At 46.2% G+C, this 14131-nt stretch overlaps 1 long non-coding RNA gene across 1 annotated transcript; it reads right to left on the bottom strand.

Annotated features, from left to right (window-relative positions):
- Positions 1-10426: 10426 nt before the first annotated feature.
- Positions 10427-13754, bottom strand: LOC134486389 (uncharacterized). Its single transcript, XR_010065237.1, has 2 exons — positions 11095-13754; positions 10427-10641 (listed from the first exon to the last, which is right to left on the bottom strand). It is a non-coding gene; the product is annotated as an uncharacterized LOC134486389 (long non-coding RNA).
- Positions 13755-14131: the final 377 nt, after the last annotated feature.

The following is a 14131-nucleotide window of genomic DNA, read 5'->3' as shown; positions in this document are numbered from 1 at the left end:
AGGTACTGTGTGCACCTTGTGGCTGGAGGGCCCAGTACGGTCACACGAGGTCACACATGCTTACTCCTCTCCTACACAGTGCTGTTAAATCCATAATAATTTATGAATATGAAACTCTGCCTTTATATTTTGTGTGGGGGTGGGGTTCAACAATTGTGCAGCTAGACATTTCTGTAAGTCTGTTTGCCTCCCTGCAGAGCTCGTTGGCCCATGGTTAATTCTTTCAACACGACTAGCATGGCTGGCTGAACTGTTTCTATGTGAGCTTGTGCAGGTAGGTCTGAGTCCTTTGGACTTTTTAAACTTCGGGTCAGGACAGAGCTTATAGCTACTCCAGCATATCTTTTGCCCCTTTCCTAAAACTTCAGAATCCTGGGTTCTTTCAATTCTCAGAATTCTAAGAACTAATTCATTTTGGAATTAACACAAAAAAAGCAATTGAATTGTTATGAAAAGATCTCCTGGAACAAAGATTAGCGTAACCTCACACTGCTGGAGCACACATTGCTCCGTGAAGCATTACATGTGGCCAACAGAATGATCTCCGGTGTTTTTTACTTCATTTTGTATAAATTTCTCTGGACACTTCATGCTTATCTTCTGTAAAATCAGGATCTGCCATAGATTTCTTTAAAAATGGTATGAGAGAGAGGTGAGGGAGAGGAGAAGGAACCGAGGGAATCCACGTGCCACACTGCTGGTGTCGGAACCTTAGGTAGCATTCATGCCCCTACCTTGTTTTGAATAGAGTATCTCTTGTTACTCATGAGTGCATTGCCCGTCGGAGGTTTTCTTGCCTGTGACCCATCTTTGGACAGGAGTGTCGAGGTACACCGACTGCATTCACCTCGATGGAGTCTGAGGACCACACTCAGGTTTTCGGCTTCCCCAGTAAATTCCCTACACACGAGCCATCGTCTCCCTGAAAGAGCGTCCTCTGAAAAGACAATATACAACTTAACTATAGCAACAAGTCAGTTCTCCAGTACCAGGCCTGTGGACCACAGCAAGAACGGGCAACTTGACCGACTGTTCCCTCACACAAGCAGAAGGTCAGGACGACCCTTCCTCTCCTACAGCTACCTCCCAAGACAGAGCAGACAAGAAACCAGACATGGCTCTACACAAAGACAGGACTGATTGTTTCAAGTAGGGGTGGGAAGGGAAGCGCCTGATGATAAAGAGGGAACGGAGAGAGGTTCCTTGTGAACTTGGGGAATACCTCTCGATAACAATCAAAAGTCCATCATTGCTGAAAGTCACTGTGGTCATCGAATGGGAGGGTGTGTCACGCCTGCTCACCTGGTAGGAACATCAGTCAGTGGATCCGACCAGATTTCCCTCCTTTATGGCTTTATGAAGCTTGGTGGCTGTCACTAACCATTTTGTCAAAGTCCTGGGTGACTCCCGCAGAGTAAGGGACTGGAGATTTGGGGGAGTGGAGCTTTCTGGCAAAATGTGGTGTGCACCTGAGGGTTGAGGAATTGGCTGTAACCTAAGTGGGGTGTGAAAATTCACACAGAGCCTTCTTCCTGTGAAAATATCCGTACCTTTAAGTGTATCTCTTTTGGGCGTTAGGTAAAAGTCTAAATTACTTGGAGTCTTGACTTTACCTCTGCTGTGTAGTAATTCTTTCCAAAGACAGAGGTCCCTTGGGTGGACACTGTATTGCTTCTATGCACCGTTAGAAGAGTTCTACGAAAAGATGTTCTTTTTTTTCCTGAGTAGATAATTATTTTGATGTGTGTGGATGTTTCATCTGCATGTATGTCTGTACACCACATGTAGTGCAGTCAAAGGCCATAAAAGGGCATTGGATCCCCTAGAACTGGAATCACAGATGGTTATTAGCTGCCATGTGGATATGGGGAATAGAGCTGGAAGAGCAGCCATTGTTCTTAACCACTAAGCTATCTCTCCAGCTTCTAAAAGGGCACTCTTCAATCTGCATCCATGTTCTGAAACATCTCACCATGGCTAAACTTCACACAGGTTGTTTGGTTGTTTGTTCCCATTCTAAATCCCGACTTCTCTTTTCTTGGAAACTTTTTTAAGGGGACAGTAAATGGTGTTTTTTTTTTCTCTGCTCCTTTAAGATACATGTTTCTGGGGACCGGTGAGATGGCTCAGGAGGTAAAGGTGCTTGCAGCCAAGCCTGATGACCTGAGTTCAATCCCTGGAACCCACATGGTAGAAGGAGAGATCAGATTCCTGTTCTCTGATACCCACAACTGTGCTGTGGCACATGTGTCCCTTACCCCCAAAAGTAGAAAATACATACATACATACATACATACATACATACATACATACATAATACATGCATGCATGCATGCATACATACATACATATACACACACACATATATGTTGTTGGGGGGGGGGTACTTTGGATCCAATACAGGAGACTTGGTTATACCCGCACCTGAGGAATATTTAAATAATTTTAAAGTCTCTTGCTTGTTTTTATAACCCAAGAATGTCTTCCCAAGGACGTAGGCATGATAACTTGAAACACAACATTGAAGGAGAGACCATCCTTCTTACATCTGAACTGCATACCCTATTCTGTGGTATGGGAGGGGAGCCCAACTTTCCTGGCATCGAAATGGTGAAACTACCATCTGTTGAGAAGACATGAGAAGGTGGCTTCCTTTGGCTGAAGCCACTTAACAGACAGATGGCTCAATCTCCCTCTCACCCCACAGCTTAAAACTCCTCTACCCAGTTTCAGCAGAGTTGAGCTCAGACCGAGTCCTGGCCTCTTACCAAATGCAACAGCCTTGAATAAAATCCTCACGCCTACTTAACTTTGCCTGGTACAAATCTTGTGCTGGCATCAATAATGTAAATACACTACATTTAGTATATGTAACGTAAATTGCGTTCCTCAATCCCTGACTGCTATGAAGGATCATGGCAGCTAAGATCTGCGGCATCCTACCATGCGGTCTTCCATTTCGCAGGCTTAAACAAAGCATCAGAGGGGATTTCAGTACGAGTCCCTGCGGAGTTTGTCTGGTGACACACAAGAGCAAGCCCAGAGATTCCAGGTAAAGGGCCTGCTTCTCTGCAATGTTCCACAGTGACAGACTTAGAGGACAAAGGGACAAAGTCATTTCCTCTGTGAGAAGGTGACCTTCGCTGATCTTTGTGGTGCAGGCTGACTGTGAAAGAGCAGCTCTGATGGCCCTCGCACAGCAGATCCTGCCCCAGCATGCCTCGCGCGCCTCTCGACTCCCTGCTTGCTCTTTCCAACTTTTCTTCCTTCCCTTGCTGTCTTAAAAGGGAAGAAAGACCCATGGCTGAGCCACTGATGCTTGCACAAAAGAAATCCAAATGGAGTCACACAATACCTTCAGCTACCGTCATTTCCCGGACCTCCAAGTTCCCAAAAGAGATTCGGGATTTTGGGGGGCGAGGGGCGTATCCATGGGCAGCTCCAGGCCAGGTGTGAGGCGACAAAGGCCAAAGTGGCACACCTAGTTCCTGGTATCATTGACTGGGACTCGCTTTCTCCATCTTTGGAAAGCCAATCGCTGTATCTGCGCCTTGCTGCTCTCCAGGGCTGTTAGAAGGCTCAAATGAAATAACGTCTGTAAAGTGCTTAGTAAACTGTAAAATGCTTTACAAATGTAAGGGATTATTATAAACCACAATGCAGCGGTGCTTTATGATTTTATAAAACTACTGGCTGGAACTGCAGGAAGGGGAATCCCTCTGGTGATTTTCATTTTGGAAACAGGAGGGCTTGGGCCAGCCTGCTCGCCAGGCGTCTGACTCCTGGCAGCAGCTGTTTATCCCATTTCACTCAGCTCGGCACATATGGCCGCTGCGGGCCTCCTGCAGAGCTGACAATATGCACCACTGAGTCTGAGCTGGCCAGCGCCGAGTCTCCACTCCACCCCGGCGCTGTCTGGCTTGCCAAGCCTAACACCTAGGAAACAGAGACCTTATCACCTTGTACTTCACCACCAAAGCGTTTGAGTTGGGCTTTTGTTGTTCTTTTAGATGAGAATTTCCCTTCCTTAGCAACCATAACGACTCAGATTCTCACCATAAAAAGCCTTCCTTTGAGCGGACTGAAAACCCCAGATGTTGCTCCTTTTTTTTTTTTTTTTTTTTTTTTAAAGCGTTGCTGTGATTACAATGGCAGTGGGATAAATGTCTGCCTAGGACCTGGGCTTGCCCGGCTGAGTAGGATTAAGACACCGATACATTCTTTTCTCTTTGGACCTCACACAGCAAGGTCACATTAACCCACACTGGCAGCAGAGTTGGCACCTGTGGATTCTCCTTGGCACTGCAGCCAAGCCCTCGACCGATGCTCACAAACACCCAAGCGCAGCTGCTCGCTTCTCCCCCTCGCTTCTCCCTGAGGTGTTCTGAAATTGTTTTGTGTCTAAGCACTACTCCTGGGCTTGTAAATGTCAGGAGGAATTATGAACATTTGCTGAAAAGTAACCGTTTGACTAATTTCCTGTTCCACAAAGCAAACACACCACCCTATGTATTTAGGATCTGCTGTTGACACGCCGGGTTGTGGCAAGCTTCAAGGTTATAGGATCATAAATGGGATTAGATAAGCCAGACAGAGTGGCTCAGACGCTAGCAATTTTAAAGTATGAAAGTTCCACAGAAAAATAGGCAAACAGTCTTGAAGGAAAAGTAAACTATAATAGCCCTACAAGAGGGAAAAAAAACCCCATTGTTGTGGTGCTGCTGGGAACTCAGTAGTTCCGGGGTGGGGGCGGGGAAGATTTCTAAAATACATGCTAGAATGGATAAATATTTTTAGAATAAAGACAGAAACGGATCATAATTTTAAGCACAGAAGGAGTTTTCTATCTGATTCAAGCATGGCCCAACAAAAATTTCCAAAGCAAAAGGTGAAAGAAGGCAGAGCGGAATTGATGTCAGGAGTCTGGACTTCCAGAGAGCAGAATGCATTGCGCCACACGGATGCCTTTGCATTTTAAATTATCTATTTCTTTTTAATTGACCAGATTAATTATTCCCACCTTGCCACTTGGCAGGTAGGGTCACCGCTCCTTTTCACCATATTAATGAACCTATTCACGTTGCCTCTTTGTAATTAAGACTGTGAGTTACAGGTCGCATTCTGAGATTGGTTTCGTGGACAGCCAGCTTAGTCTTTATTAAGGGGAATATATGACATCGGGCACTTCCCGCTGTAAGAGCACTGACTTTCTGCAGAGACTTCCTCCACTTGTCAGAGGTGACTTCGTACCTTTTGTTTTGTCCAGAAGAAACACAGACCTATGAAGGTAATAGCATCAGTCAAGGGCTGGACACCCAGAGGGCAGCCGGTGGATTCATGTTCAAGACTCTTTATTGCCATGACAGTCCTGAGCGAGTCCTATCATGAGCTATTTGAGAAGAAATATCTCTGGAAATGCAGCTACATTAATAAAGAGAAATATATGGCCCTCTTCCGTTATCTTTGTTTCTAGGCCGTTTAGGAAATTCTGGAGGCATAAAAAGGTACTCGGTACTTTGACTAACAGCAGCTAAACATCGCAGAGAAGGTTTCATCTGTGGTGTCTACAGCCCCCCGGAGAGCAAGCTTTAATAAAAAGCCAACCCGAAATTGTCATCCAAAACATTTGGTTTCATTCAGGACTTCTGGGGCTCAACTCGGTTCCCAGCATTAAAACATTTCCTCTCCCCAGCACCTGAGTGGGATTTGTTCCATAAATAGAAGTCTGAGCACGAGAGACACTGATGGATGTCTCCTCGGTAACTAGTTTTGCTTGGCATGGTGGCACACACCTATAAACCTCACCTTCAAGGTGAACCGAGGCTACGAAGACCCTGCCTCAAACAAAACAGAACAGCAATAAAAGACCCCTTTGCCGCTGGCCTCAGAGATCTAAACTACGGATAACGCAGTGCGCCGTGATTGCACAGGAAGTGTGTACGACGTCCTGTCGGCATTGCCTGAACACCGTGGGATGAGGACCAAAGACCCGGTGCCTGGTGCTTGCACAGGTCCTACTACGTTTCTCAGAGGAAACAGAATCTTCTATCACAGGTAGTAACGAGCCCGTATTAATCAACTCTGACAGAACTTCTCCAGTATGTAACGTAGCTTAGTTCCTCACGTTTATAACGAGGCGAACGTTGTCAACCTTCTGTCTCACCGTTGTAAAACTTTACGGCGTTCTTTGTCCACCGAGATCTCAGGTGGTTAACGGGCTACATTTCCTTCCAAGCCAAAATGTGACAGCAGTAATGACATCCGTGTGCTTCCATAAAGGCGTGTCGGCGTGTGACTGTGCTCTAAATAGGTGCAGAAACATGCATGACCAGAGTCAGCTTGGCCTGGAGGTTGGCAGACTGCGTCGTGACAAAGGCCACTGAAAGCTGATTACAGTGGCTTAGTGTGACTCTGTCACTTTTACAAAAAGAGAGAGGTTAAATGCCCATTGTTGGGAGAAATTAGAAACAGTGAAGAGTCTTTATCCGAAGAGAGCATTTCGAATTCCTGTCACAGGCGTGTGTGTGAATAATTGGAAGGGAAAAGCACATCCATCTCCACATATTCATATGCTGCTGGGAGTTTTTCTGCTGTTGTCTTGTCTTGGGTTTTTTTGGTTTGTTTGTTTTTTGGCTTTGATGTTTGAGGTTGTTGTTGTTGCTGCTGCTGTTGTTGCTGCTGCTGCTGTTGTTGTTGTTGTTGTTGTTGTTGTTGTTGTTGTTTTGACCCCAGATGGTTTTGTGCCCCATGAACCTGAACCAGGTCTCCGGAAAGTACAGTAACTTAAAGGAATCATGCTCAGAGAAATGAGGCCAGGAAGCCGATGAAACTAACTTATTCCCAGTCTGCTGGACCAGTGTCACCCACTGCAGAGAGAGCCATTGCGAGTGACACCAAGTCCATCTTTGCCTGCACTTTCAGAAATAGGCTGCCAAGAAGCAAAACCATCAGCCTGGGGGTCGGCCTCCCTCTTCATCTAGATCGTCCTATACTGGCATGGAGGACAAATAGCCACGGCCCTGGGGGCAACCATGAGTACTGTCATGACCATCCAGATGACCATAGCCCCAGCATCTCCCTTCAGGTCACCTTTTCTGCTTCTTCCCCTTTCTTGGGTTAGGGTTTCTCCTTGAAGGCCGGAGTCTGGATCTGAAACCTTGAAGACTAGAAGGTCAGACACATAGGAGCCATGGCGTAAGAATCCATCCCACTCTCTAAAACAGTGGAGAAACTACTAGAATTAGCGATCATAGGAAGCCAGTAAGTGATCAATCAAAATGCCAGTTTTTAGTTTGCCTGTGTCTGGTATTACAAGCTTCTTCATGTCCAGAAATTCTGCTACTTTCATTACTGTACTTATTAATATTTTGGTCACTGGTTAAACTGGCCTAGTCTCTAATTCTAATCTTAGCTATTCCTTCCTGGCCCTCCATTCCTGTCACTAAAACCTTCCCCCACCAGCCCTCTCAACATCTCTGGATAATGGCTCTATTTTTGTAACTCCTACCCCAAAACCCAATATAAATAAGAGCTAGGGTAAAGGGAGCCATATCTCCCTGCTGCGAAAAGGGGGACCCCCAGATGAGTCATCTGATCAGTGGGCAGAAATCATACTGCTATATCTGAGAGTTATAGACCAGGGAGTATGGCAGACATGATTTCTTGAAAGCTTCACCCAACAGGGTCCCCTCCCTGCCCAAAAAAAAGGAGGAGCTAATGTGTATGGGGGTCACTTCAAAGAACAATTTCAAGGGAAATATGGTTGGAGTAGGGACTCAGGAACAGTAAACAGCAAAGCCAGGAGCAGGGAAGAGTTTATATCAGACTAATACCATTTACTTGGCATTTGTATCTTTGAGTTTTTGTTGTTGTTGTTGTTGTTTTATGATACTTAGATACATTTCTCACATATGAAACAGTGCTTTTTTAATTGAAGTTTTGAAATTCTTAGTAGCATGCTTTATTAAAATAACTTCAAGGAATCTACTTACAAAAAGTAAATAGCCCAATCCCGGTATTATCTTGTTTTAAATTGAATGTGATCATTTATTCAAAATAAAGATAAGTGTGTCCACCCATCCCCTGCTCCATTTGCAGGTGGTGAAGGCATGTGTGAGCGGAGTTGAGACATGATCGAAACCCTGTGGAAGCATGAAAACCCCCAAGGTTTTCAAGCAGGGGTGGAGCACGGGGAAGCACATTCCCCCAAGTCACCTTCTGTAAGGGTTAAAGCAGTGGGGCCGTCCTTGTTGTGCCACTGAAAGCGGCCTGGGTGGGAATTCCGTTCTTACTTCTCAAACACTGATCTACTGACTCCTGCCTAGAGTTGAAGAGGAAGTTTGTCTAGAGCAGAGGACAAGGAGCTTTTGCGTGAGGGACTCTGGTTTGATCTTTAGCCTAGTCTGAAGCCTAGTACAGCACGTTAGTCCAAATCCTCACTAGACAGAGAGAAAAAGTCTGAGGCAAGTTTTTCAACAAACCTAAAGAAATAACACAGCAAAGGAAATGCATCTCGTTAGGTCATTTGCCGTCTCAGGACACGGATGACGCAGAAGAGACCCCGTGCCCGTACAGGGGGTGGCTAACAAAGACGTGAAGCAGGAAGGAGAATTCTAGGACTTGTAGTTGTCCCGATGTGTCCCTTTGATGGTTGTCTATCACAATAAACAAAGCCAAACTGCCAGCATTTGCTTGTACCTTCACTATTATCAAGACACCTGGCCTTCAGGGTCCAGCTAAGTCCCCCACGACCATCACAGTACCCTTTGCAAACACAATTACAGTAGCTGCCTTAGGGCTAGAGAGGCTACTCAGTAGTTAAGAGTGCTTGATGCCCCTGTAGAGGACCCAAACTCCCAGCACCCACAATAGGCAGCTTGCAATTACTAGTAACGCCGGGGGATCCAGTGCCCTCTTCTGGGCTCTGTGGGTACTGCACTCATGTGCACATACCTACCCACAGACTCATGCACAGAATTTTTTAAACAATAAAAGAAAATTAAGGTATGGCGCTTCAAGTTAACAACAACAACAAAAAGGGATACATTGAATTTCACCATGTAAATCAGTGACAATTTTACCCAGACAAAAGGGTATGTAACAAAAACTCAAAGAGGACAGAAAGGCACACAGTAGTAAGAAAATGTCTCCTTCCTATGTGGCTCTGTCTCACTCCTCCCATGTCTTCTTAGCTGTCCTTCCGAAGTATGCCTGCACTGACCTACACACGTGTAGTGTGTGTCATTTTTCACAAAATGATACATTCTGCAGATATACTTTTCAACTCCATATTATAAATACATTATTAGTAAACACTTTTGAATGAAATTAATTAATTATAAATGACTAAGCGAGTGATATACACAGGACATTCTGTTAGACCCTAGAATGATCACTCCATTATAAATCACCCAGACACTCTTCCAGACCAGCCCCACAGTCTGGCTTTTGAATGACCTTCCCTCACTCTTCTTCCTGCAGGGTCTTTGACCAGACCGCTCTGAGAGAGAGGAGGAACAAGGTCAAATATTCTGTGACCATCTGCAATAGATCTGATCCTACGGCCTCCAAAATCTCATAAGTTCGTTTTGAATAAACCTGAGCTACAGAATCACTACTGTCTTAAGGAGTCTATAGACTGTTTTTGTTTTTTGGTTTTTTGGTTTTGTTTTGTTTTGTTTTGTTTTTCCCCGAGGAAAGTTCAGGCCAAAGATGCCTTAAGTGGAACATGGGATCCATACATCGTTAATTCGGTTCCTCACGAGTCAACAGTGATTCTTCTAAGTTCTAGAATCTAGAGTGGGGGACTGAACTGTACTCACACTGCCTGAGCGGCTACTGCAGAGATCCATCTGAGTCCAGGCTCCTGCTGAGGAGCAGCCGATCCTGAGGGGCTCGGTGGAAAAGAATAAAGTTTTGTTCCCCCTGAGGCAGGAGCTCACAGGGCCTTGAACCCTCAGACTGTAGCTCTAACCCTTCCCACAGGGCTCACTGAGGGCCAGGTTCAAGAGTGCCATGTGCCCTGGAGTCTCAGCCTTCCTCCGGGGCCTGCAGGGGGAAGACCCACTGAGGCTGACTTGGCACATGTCACCATCTGTCTTCCCACCAGTGTGCCTCCCCACTCCATGGCTCCCTGCACTGTCCCTGCATGGCATCTCCCTGGCCAAGAGGCTAGCCCGCCAATTGTTACCAGCAGGAGTGGGCTCTCCACCCATTCCAAAAAATCCTTTAAACTGCCTCTCTTCACTACCCAATCCGTGTTCCCACAAAGACCCTCAGGAGTGAAGGGAACTGGTATCTGGAACATCCTTTCTGCACCTAGCTGACCCTTGTGCAAATGTTCATTGTGGGCATTGTCAGCTTTCCCTAGCAGGACACCATGATGGAGGGGAAACGGAGGAAGGGGTTGGACACAAAGGAACTCGTATCTCAATTGTGTCTCATGGCTTTCATCAAGAACTGAGCTTCTCAATCCAAGATGCACAGTGTGGCATACAGCAAGCACTCAAGAAAGGGAAGCCAAGGCAGCCTGGGCTACATGGTCGGACCCTTTGTCAGCAGCAGCAGCAGCAAGACCTCAGCTTCTTGGAGCTACTCTTTCATATCCATAAACACAGATGATCCTTAACGTACAGGGTGTTTCTGAGGATTAAGCATGGTATAGTGACGGAGAAGACTTGGATTAGTTCCTGTATATCTGTTTTTTCTTTAAAACAGGGGCTCTAATCTAAGTTAACAACCCCCACCACCACCACTCTCACAATGTAGATAACCGAGTAGAGAGAAGACGCCTGTGTGTGCTCTCCGGAGGGCAGGGGCTAAAACACAGCACCAGATCTTACGCGTTCAGATATTTTCATTTTGTGCAGATGGTTCAGCAGGGCTGGCCCAACTTGCTAGGATTAGGTAAACACAGGCTACATAGGGTGACAGTTGTTGTGTAATGTCTTGAACTTTTAGGCCGTAAGGAGCCCTAAAGTGACCGTTAAACACCCCTGACTTTGCCTGACCATCAATCAGCAGACATTTTCTGAGGGATGGGGTCAAAGGTGAGACTCTCGGGGGCCTCCCCTGTAAATGGAGACATGCACTTACCTCTGAGGACAGTTGGCCATGGAGGAGGTCCGTAATTGCTGACAAGAAATGGCCCAGGCACTTCCCTGAGAGCCAAGAACGTATTCTGGAACATGGCTTTGCTGTTCTGAGCTGAGCCAAAGCTAATGTTACACTCTGAGGTTCGGTTATTTATGGCTTTGTTTCTCTCCCTTTCCAGAGAGAGAAGCACATTATTCAGGGACCTCCCAAAGGTACCTAATGCAGGACTTGGGACATAACAGATGCTAAGCAATGATAAGGTATTTCAGTCGTCTGCTGTTTGAGATCAGATACGCGTGTGACACAGGCACAGCAGGTGTCTGCTCTGGGTACATCCTGTGCTATTGCTATCGGTGCATTTGACATTGCTTCGTTGATTCGAATTCAAAACGCTGTATTTTCTAGTGACTTACTTTTATGTGCACTGGTGCTTTGCCCGCAGTTATGTCTGTGTGAGGGTGTGGGGATCTGCAACTGAAGTCACAGACAGTTGTGATCTGCCCGTGTGGGTGCTGGCACTTGAACCCAAGGCCTCTGAAAGAGCAGTCAATCAACACTCGTCACCACTGAGCCATCTCTCCAGCCCCTCAAGACACTATGTTAATGCCTCAGACCACAGACTAGGGGAACAGGTAGTCTGAAAGGAGCTGAGACGTTTGATTCTTTAAAGCTTAAAGGAAGAGAGGAAAAGAAAGGAAGAGAGAAAAGCAAAGAGGCGAGATCTGATCTAACTACCAACAGATGCTCGACCGTCGCTCCTGGCTGCCGGGGATACAACAGAGCTAAAGTTCTTAAGTGGCTACCAGCCTCCCTAAATGTGACAGGGAAGACCATTTGTTACAGTCCCGAACCATCGCCAGAGCCAGCACCAAGGGCCCAGGCTGGCTCTACCCCACTGGGCCTGCCACCTCTCCAGGCCTGGAAGATGCCTCTGATGGTCACATCCATCTGGCAGGAAGGAAAAGGACGGAGCTGTCGGGCCAGCTGCTATTAGAGACTGTTTGTGATCTCCTGGCACCCGCAACACTGGCTGAGAGGCTTTCCAGCCTGCGCTGGCTCTCAGGCCTGGTGCTTCAGAAAAACTCTGTCAGTAGAGCCAGGAAATGGCATCTCTGAACACAATGTGAGGAAAGCTAATGTCATGTTGACGAAGCTCACCTGAGGCCGCCTCCATCTGTCGCTACCTCTCTTCATGGCTTTCCATTTTCCTTTTCTCTTTAGAGTCAGAGTCTTTGATATCTTTCCTGTGCCCTCAATGAGAAAGTACAGCCCCCGCTTACAGTCGGACAGTGGGCCAGGCATCTGACCCAAGTCCCATAAGAATTCTCAGCTAAGGCCAGGATGGAGGAAGATGGCTTGACACTGAGGAGATTGTTCGCCCTAAACAAGCACCGAGACCTGCACAGACCATGGGGTGTCCTTCATGGGGCAGTAGGAGTCACCTTACAATTATTCCTGAAGTCCAAGGAGAACCAAAGCTACCTGTGTGTACTGGGGCTTTCCTGCCACCTTCTTGAGCCTCAGCTGGGTGCCTTAGCTGCAAGCAATGGGAAACAAGTACATTAAGGGAAAAATATGTACTGAAAGGATCCAGGGTAACTGAAAAAAATCAAAAGAAAGGCTTAACACTTTAGCCTGAGACAGGGGTTTGTATTGGCCCTTAGCACAACCTAAACCGTGTTAGAGAGAGCAAGGCATCATTCTGACCTAAGTGCTAACCTTGTAGACCCTAACAGACCTGCCAAAATCAAAAACAGAGACCTACTCCATCATAGCCCATAGTTCTGAAAACATCCACAAATGCACCACCCTTTGTAAGTTCTGTGGCCTCACTTGTCACTCTTAATGCTAATTAAAGGATGCCAAAAAGGGTGTGGGTTCTGTACACAAAAAGCCAAACAACCAGTACAGGCTCATGGCTACACTATGTAGCCAACTTCTCCATGTCTCCCGCTGACCAGCAAATAAAGACTATTGGCTTTAAGAGTCTCGATGCTCTCTGTAACCTCACAATAGTTTGGGATCTAGGACACTAGTCACAGAGTAGAGATTGATTCCTTTAATTTCTAGATAATTTTCTATCCCAATATCAAGCCTCTCAGAATTCCTGGTAAACCTAAATCTAATTGGCTGTATTTACATCAAGTAACCCAGGCTGACCACATTGGCTTCGTTTGATTGGCAGGAACACACTGATTTTACAGAGCGTGGGGTAGGAATGCCGTTTCTGAAGGAGAAATTAGAAGAGCTGGACAACTGAGTGGCCAAAAGTGACAAATGTTCACCCCTCAAAGCAAGAGAATCCTCTCCCATTATGTCCATGTTTGCTCTGGCTTGTCACCAATCAAATTTTACCAAGAGGAAGAGACCAGAATTTACTTACTACCTACCATACAAAGTCACAGAGATCTACAAACCCAGAAGACAGCCCTTCCTGATACTGTCCCTTTGAGGCTGCAGATATAGGTCAGTTAGTAGTAGTGAATTATTCGTGCACATGAGGCCATGGGTTCAATCCTCAGCACTGCAAAGTCAAAACAGATAACGAAATCCTGATTCTGCATATTCTACTCTGCTGGGACATGGAACCCAAGAGATACAGGTAAGCAGAGGAAACCAATTAACTAGAAATACCCCCTGGGTCCCTCCTATCTCATGGATTTCCTACTTCCCAGGATGCCCACCCATTTCCCTCTGTCACTCTAGCTGCTCACTGGAAGCTAAAGCACTCGTAGCCATCTTCCAGGATAATGTTCTGTACCGGAGAATCAGTCACAATACAAGGGCCTCAAGACAAGACTTTATGAGATAGACCTTTTCCTTGCAGTCCGATAGAAGCAGTCAGATCCCTCTGCTTCCCTTGACTTGTTCAGAGTAGAAACTGCATAGATACGTCTATGCATGTTCCCGGAGTGAAATATCCTGCTTCCCACAATGACAGACAGGACATCATAGCAGAGAGGAAAAAGAAGGAAGCAAGGGGAGCTCCAAGGAGTCAAGGTGGCCTTTCAGACACACTAAACACACACAAGTGCAA

Source organism: Rattus norvegicus, chromosome 3 (genome assembly GCF_036323735.1).
Source record: "Rattus norvegicus strain BN/NHsdMcwi chromosome 3, GRCr8, whole genome shotgun sequence".
NCBI classification, from domain to species: Eukaryota; Metazoa; Chordata; class Mammalia; order Rodentia; family Muridae; genus Rattus; species Rattus norvegicus.
This window is presented reverse-complemented; position numbering and strand designations above follow the sequence as displayed.